The sequence below is a fragment of the Coffea arabica genome, chromosome 10c, assembly GCF_036785885.1.
Source record: "Coffea arabica cultivar ET-39 chromosome 10c, Coffea Arabica ET-39 HiFi, whole genome shotgun sequence".
NCBI classification, from domain to species: domain Eukaryota; kingdom Viridiplantae; phylum Streptophyta; class Magnoliopsida; order Gentianales; family Rubiaceae; genus Coffea; species Coffea arabica.
In genome coordinates, this window is record NC_092329.1 from 38,838,061 (window position 1) to 38,846,053 (window position 7,993).

The following is a 7,993-nucleotide window of genomic DNA, read 5'->3' on the forward strand; positions in this document are numbered from 1 at the left end:
AAATTAGGATAAAAGAATGAGATGAATGGAAAATCGCTTTCAAGACTAAGTATGGACTGTATGAGTGGTTAGTGATGCCATTTGGCTTAATTGACGCACCAGTACCTTTATGTGTCTAATGAATCATATTTTACGTCAATTCTTAAGGAAATTTGTTGTAGTTTATTTTGACAACATATTAATCTATAGCAAGTCCTATAAGGAGCATTTAGAACATGTTAAAGCTGTCTTGGATGTACTTCGAAGAGAATGGCTTTACGCCAATCTCAAGAATTACAATTTTTGTACTAATGAGCTTTTGTTTTTAGGGTTTGTTATAAGTGCTCGGGGCATGCGTGTAGACCAACAAAAGGTGAAAGCCATTCACGGTGGCCAACACCTAAGTCCATGGGGGAGGTGCGAAGCTTCCATGGTCTCGTAGGGTTCTATAGGAGGTTTGTGAAGGATTCTAGCACCTTGGCCGCACCATTGACCAAGCTCATCAAGAGGAATGAGAAATTCCATTGGGGAGACCCGCAAGAAAAGGCTTTTCAACTTCTAAAACACAAACTCACACACGCACCAGTGTTAACTTTACCCGACTTTTCTAAAACCTTTGAAATTGATTGTGATACATCAGGTATTGGAGTTGGCGCTATATTGACTCAAGAAGGAATACTAGTTGCGTATTTTAGTGAAAAGCTAAATGGGGCTGCTTTAAATTATTTGACCTATGATAAGGAGTTGTATGCCCTCATTTGAGCTTTACCGGTGTGGCAACACTATGATATGAACGTCGCCAACTTATGACGAAACCCGCAAGAGACAAGCGCACAGGATCTAAAGGGATGAAACACGTTTGGAGTTGATGGGACCTTGACCCATTAATCACGTGGCTAACGAACCTTGGTATAGTGTAGAAGACACCACAATCTAGTGTGATTCTAGATTGATAAGTCAACTTGAAGATCTTAGGGAATTAATCTAGGAACTTCAAGAAAAGCTCACAAGAAGCCAATGAGAGAACTCTCAATTTTTGTATTAAATGAAATCTGGAAAATAATACAAGTGATAGCCCTATTTATAATACTACTACTAAATACTCGAAAATCCAAAAGGGATTGGGTCTTCAAGTGAAGCCCATCTCCTTAGTCAAGGTCGGCCAACTAGTGGGCTTACTTCGGTCGGCTCTAAGCTTCTCAAAAAGCCCTTTATTCGGTCCTATGCTCAACATGAGCTTTATTGATCTAGTCCAATAACTAATAATTGAGTAATTAAAATCTAGATAACTAAGCAAATAACCATGCCACTCCAATGAAGGTCGTGGCCTTCACACAAGGTTCCATTCATTGATTAAGGCCTCGATCAAGGTGATTTGCCCTTCATCTTCATATGCAAGGCCTTCTATGGTCCTAGGTTCCTTCATTTTCTTGACACATGCTTGTGTGACCGGACTGAGGGGAACCTTCACTTGTTCTACTTGTATGGTTTGGGCTACACTCTCCTTCACATCATTCCCCTCCTCTTGAAAAGAATTTGCCCTCAAATCTGATGCATCATCTGCGAGAAAGGGACTAAGTGATACGCTCCTCGATCAACATGTTTCGAGACACGTAGCATGTTGCCCAAGGATCTAGCATGGTTGTCCAATGCTTGGGTTGCACAACCTAAAACCAACACGGATGACACGAATTGGTAGAAGGTGGTAGAACGACGACTCCAACAGAGGTGACTACTCTAATGGATAGGTCGATAGAACAATCAAGGACCTTCGCGAAATTGCTCAAACACCCTTGCCAAAGCAAGTAAAGGAACGAAATTCTCACAATAAGAAAATTGAAAGAACAATTTGATTAATCAATCGAGTCTACCTCAAAACCTTACAAAGCACGCCTTTTTATAGGGTAAGGGTTAATAAAACCAAAGGAACATAGGAAAGGGAACGGCCCATGCTCTACTAAAACAAACTAATCCAACTCTAAATAACCGCACCCTAACACTTAGGCCTAAGGCCCTATTCGGCCAACTCACTTGGAGGCCCACTTGACTCTTATGGGCTTGGATGTGTGATGACCCCAACTCCCCCTAGGGCGTACCCTAGGGTTTAGTGGACCGTGCCCAACTCTCGCCAGGACTCATTCACGCGTAACTCGAGAAAGATACCGCGTCCATAGAGAAGAAATAAAACAACAATCTCAAACTTAACATATACATTGATGTTCAAATCCAACTACAAGGTTTATACACGCCCAAATCGTTAATGTCTTTACAACCCAAGTAAAATCAATCCTAGTCGGGTGTTAGCGCGAGTACAATAGCAAAATAAAAACTAGACTACGCTAGTCTGTACAAGTCTCACGCCTCGCTCGTACCCCCTGTAAGGAAAACAAATGGAGTGGAATGAGCTAAAAGCCCAATGAGGTTCCAAATAGCAAGTTGACCATTATTTAAAAGTACAAGTATCAACGTAGCAAAAGAGTGAACATAACAAGTTCATAAAAGTGAACAATAACACTTCAAGTAGCAAATCTCAAAATGAACGAGTATAAAGTGCTTTTGTTTTTCAAAAGAAACAATAATCCAATAAGCAATAATTATTTCAAAGTATAAGGATACGGATGGCTCTCAAGAGCCAAGTTCCCATTGCTTCACCAGAGCTTGATCAAATATTAGTTGACATTCCGTCAACTTTCAAGTAAAGTAACCAATCCAGTCGTACTTCGCTTAACTCCAATCCGTCCACCGTTCAACCCCCTGACCAGACCCAAACACCAACTAAACACTGGTGGTAATACTCGAGTATACCGATTAGTCGAGGAGATAACACTTCACTCGACAACACTAACTACCCATGGTTTGTTATCTAATCAACCAAGCCCTTGCCGGCTCGACTCGATTAACTAGCCAGTGGGGTTTGGGTTCCCAAGTAATCACTATAGTCGATGACCAATCAACTTAGTCAAGAGAAAAGTACGGAGACGGGATTGAGAGGTACCTCCCACTCGGATCGAGTGTGGTACATACTGTCGCTCAATACTTACAAGTTACACACAAGTATATCAAGTCATTTGTAACAATAACAAGTACATATCACATTAGGGCAAGTGCGATAAAGTACACCCTTGCCCGATTATATCAATCACATATCATTCAATCACATTGGTCAACTATTAAAAACAAGTGTCCAGTTCAATCAGGTATTTGGGAGCACTCATCAAAGATGTAGTGCCTTTACGGATCACGGTCAGGTATTACTCCTTGTGTGGAGTTTAACTCTGCGATAAAACGTCATTTAAGAACTTGAAATCAATTAGGGTTCAAGTTTCTTTTAAAGAAAATCAAGTAATTGAAACTCATTTGGGGAATATTCGTAAAACTCATGCTCACTCTTAAAACTTTGAAAGTTTGAAGCGATTAAACTTTGAAATTCCTATTTGAGTCGAAGAGAGGAGGAAAACGTATTTCTGTTAGTCGTTACTTTCATTTTTTCAAGGTTACAAGGTTCGGCCGAATTCTAACTTATATACCTCTATGAGCGAAGACTTGAATACCCTAGACGATTCAAGTTCAATTCGACCTCAAATCTTCGCTCAAACTGCGAGTATACACGTCTCACCTTCGAGTGAAAATTTGGGTAGCATACCCCTTTGTATTTAGCTATTTTTCAGCCATTTATGGCTTCATTATTTTTCTCAATTCAGCCCTAAAATCACACACAAATAATCTTATCACAATAGCCTTTCACTATGCTCAATGCCATCCACACACAAGACAATTTTAGCATGTAAGCTTCACTTGGAAATTCGGAAATGGTGGCTAAAAGCTAAGTACAAGTCTTGACCGCTTTAATTAAAGTAACTTGTTAAAAGAGTAAAATTTTGAGGAAATGAGAGATACATTAGCGAGAGAAGTTCAATAGGGATATATTTGATGTCAAGGAAGTGGAAAAATCAAGGTGAGAGGTTGGAAGTAGGCCGTCTGAGGTTTTAAAGTCAAGAAGCCCGTTTCTATGCTTCGGAATCTACTAAGATGAATAATAATAGTAAACTTTAAAAATTCGCAACTCGAGTTCCACAAATCAAACAATTATGAAAGTTATACTGTTGTAAAATAGATTTTTAGTACTATCACATCCCAGAAGACACTTTTCAGAGATTCAAATCACAAATAGACCAAATATTCGATCCAAGTCAAAAATTCATTTTCCTGAAGAAACAGGACATTCAAGCAAGACAACCTACTTTGAGGAGTCACGGACAGCAGTACACATGGAGGAAAAATATGAAATTTTTACAGAACAAAGGTCCATGATTCTAGTTTCAAATGCCACTGACAACACCTCAATCAGATGTTTCTACACCAAGATATAAGCATTTTACTGAGACTGGTCAGTGAAATCTGAAAATCTGGAAACTCATTTTTCACTTGTGAAAAACTCCTTTTTCTCTTTTAAAACCACAAGACTATTATTCAAACCACCCATACATTTAAGTATGACATTCATACCAGAAATTTAACATAATTTAAGCATCAAATTTCAACAGAAACCAAAGAAATATACATATATTCCAAGTTTAAAGTCTTGTAAGATGTTTAGACTAAGATTAAATCATTTTCTATCCAATATTCAAGGATTAAGGCAAATGAACTCTTCATTTGTTCCATTTAAGCTAAACCAGATTCTAAGTTGTTTGTAGTTTGGGTTTTGTTCCACTACACCAGCCCCCTCACATTAATAGTCTTTAAAATATTAATGAACACAATATTAAATCATTAGAAGCCACTTTACGTATATAACTATCGTAACTTTCCGCTCAACCGCGTTAGTTTAACCCTACTCGTGAACTAGGTATATCCATTAAATCTAAGAACAATCGTAGCTATCATTTATGAAAGCTTGCAAGATTGGAAATTAGAAGAAATGTTAGTTAAAAGTTGGATTCCTCACGGCCATCATCAAAGCTGCATGCATGTGAAACAAAAGGAAAGGCAACAAGGAAGTCAGCTTTGCCATCCTCTGGTATTTCAATCATAACTAGAGCTATGCTTATTAGATTGAGGCAAACTTTATAGCGTTAAACTAAGGTATAGACCTACATTCCTTATGAAGACACCAACACCTAGTTCTCACATTTTTAGGGTCAAAAATGGCTAGACAGAAACACATCCTACTTCACTCTCTCGGACAGCAACCACAAAATTAATCCAGTACCGTTACTTCAACTTTTGTCAAAAACTCTATTCTTTCACTTGCTTAAAGCTCTAAATACTTCAGGTATATTTAGTCCAGCATATACAAAGTGAGTAACTCATAATTTCAGCATGTTGTTCGGCCAAAATCACACACAAAATCTGTTATCAGCTGTTGCATCATTCAACGAAGTTTTCGAGCAGTATAACAGTTCAACTTTGATGTTTTCTCAAATATTTCCTTTCAGGTTCATGCTCCAACTAGAAGTATAAAACATATCTTATCAAGTTACAAAGTAGCCTTAAACAGAACATATGAGGTTTACAACTAAAATTTGAAAGAAGATTGATTAAAAGTCCTTTTCTCTCTCTCTCGGCCTCCCTAGCAGGTTCCATCAGCTTTAATCAAGATTTCGCCATTAGTTTTTCCATTATGCACTCAAATCTAACTTGCAATCATATTAAACATTAGGCAGATCATAATACGTCAGTTCCAGTCACAATTTAGCAAACCTTTTAGAGAAATAACCAAAATTGCAGCTTTTCCCTCTCGATTTGCTGTGCAGAAAATTCCAGCTTTTGAGATTGCTTTAAAGTCAATCTTTTCTTGCTTTTAGCTCCTCAAATAACACATGGATGACTGGATTAGGAAGATGGCAGTTATATGAAGTGAGTTTTTAACTAAACTAACAAAATTTTCTGGAGATAAAGCTGCAAATTTCCAGCTTCATCCTATTGATCCTTCATGTAGTGTCCAAACAGAAATTCAGCAAAGTTTCTTCATATTTTACACTCATTCCACTTGAGTTCAGGTCAAGTACTGCACCCAAGATATGTATCCTATGGAATATATATATAGTGCATGAAGACATAATCTAACACATTTTGAAGGAGAAATGACTCAAAAATTGCAGCTTTTTATCATCGAGTAACATGCAATAACTTTGAACAGAATTTTCTAGCTTTGAAGAACTTTTATCGGTGAATTCCCTCCTTTCTCAGTTCTAGTTCATCCCAAGGAATTATTAACCAGGCATAGCAGGAAAATGAAGAAGAGCTTAATTAATTACCTATTGTCTCTTCACGGTTTAGACTGGAACAAGATTTCTGGTTTTCTTTTGTTTCCCTCTCTCGATTCCTTGGTTAAATGAGCTGGAGTTTCTCTTGTTTCTTGGCTGGTGTTCATGGTTGGAGAAGGTAAGAGAGGTCTTTGTTTTTCCTTCTTGTTGTTTCTCGATTTTAGGCAACAGGGTAAGTGAATGGAACCTTCTCGGTCACCGCCCAACTAGTGCACAAATGAATTTCTTAGCTCCTCTCATTCAGTCATCACCTCATGTTGCAAATAAATGGGCAGCTGTCTTAACAGGTACTGTACAATCTAGAAGCCAATTCCTACTGGTTTTCTCCCTTCCACTGCTTGGACTTAGCAGATAATTTCTCTTTATTGTCTCTCTTTCGGTCACTACTTATTCAGCAAATTTGGTGATGCATTCCTTCCTGGCAGCTGTCTCAACTCACCACTCCAATCCCAGTTAATTTCTACACTTCACCGCTTAGACAAGTAGATGGTTGCTAGCTTCTATTCGGTTCCTATCAATTAAATTTTTATTCCTCTCTTGGTTTTGGTCTTCTGAATTCTGATAGCTTATGCCTTGGCCACCTAGTAGTTAGTCTAAAATTTAAGGTTAGTTTGGTCTTTTAATTGTAGCTTATTTGCTCACGGCCTGATTTTTTTTTATGAGTTCATGCATGGACTTGTAACTTCATTTGTAGTTTCATGGAAAAATTTTGACACCTTTAGCTTTAAAAAAAATTATTAGACATGTACCGATTGAACTTCTAGTATAGTTTACGTGTCTAATTGTATTTGTTTGCAAATAACATAAATTGCAATATGCATGCCATATATGTATTTAATTCATAAAATTTTCTACACTATTCTAGAATCTTTTCTAAATTCTCAATTCTATAGAGATTCAATTAGGCTATTAATTTAATCATTTATTCGTTATACATAATATTCCCAATATCAAAGTGAATAAATGAAATAAATTCAGGGCATACATAATTTTTTTTTCGGGTCTTCACAGGATGTGTAGGCCGTTTGGTTAACATCCTTCAAGCCTTCAAGGTCTCTATGAAAGCCTTGAGTCAAGGCCGCCATCTGTGCACACATCAGTCCCCTCCTCTTGAGAAGGATTTGTCCTTAAATCTGGATGGAGATGAATGATACTAATAAGAGTTAGTAGTATGACACCTCAAATTGACCGTGCGTTTGCAGGTCAACCACGTTGGGAACAAATGAAAGGTAACAAGCCAAGTTAAATGCCATTTGGTCAGCTTCATGAGGCTCTCAAACAAGGACATGCGCCAAGATAGGAAAGAGCTTGATGTGTGCATGGATCAGGGCCCACGCAATGACCTAGTCCGAGTTCCATTGGGCCCAGTCACACGTTCACGGGCCAAGCTCTTCAAAGAATCCCTCCAAGTCCTCGTTCGAGTTGTCCAAGACCAACATGGAGCCCATAGAGATATTGAAGGCTTAGAAAGAGACAATCAAGTAACGTACACCTTGATCCAAGCCCATGAAGAATCAAGTGGGCCTCCACGTGAGACGGCCGAGTAGAGCCTTAGTCCTTAATACTTATTAGGTTGGACTAGTTGCTTAGAAGAACATGGGCTGGCCCATCTTGTCCACCAAGATGGCCGACTACTCTTCAGGGTTTCTTTAGGGTTTTCTTGTTACCTTTAGCCTATAAATAGGCTAGCTTTGTAAGATTAAACACACAAGTTTTATGAATAAAATTTCCTTTACTTCAATTCA

At 38.2% G+C, this 7,993-nt stretch overlaps 1 long non-coding RNA gene across 1 annotated transcript; it reads right to left on the reverse strand.

Annotated features, from left to right (window-relative positions):
- Nucleotides 1–3,191: 3,191 nt before the first annotated feature.
- LOC140016243 (uncharacterized) lies at nucleotides 3,192–6,470 on the reverse strand. The gene is made up of 3 exons (XR_011822584.1): nucleotides 6,240–6,470; nucleotides 5,683–5,809; nucleotides 3,192–3,254 (listed from the first exon to the last, which is right to left on the reverse strand). It is a non-coding gene; the product is annotated as an uncharacterized lncRNA (long non-coding RNA).
- Nucleotides 6,471–7,993: the final 1,523 nt, after the last annotated feature.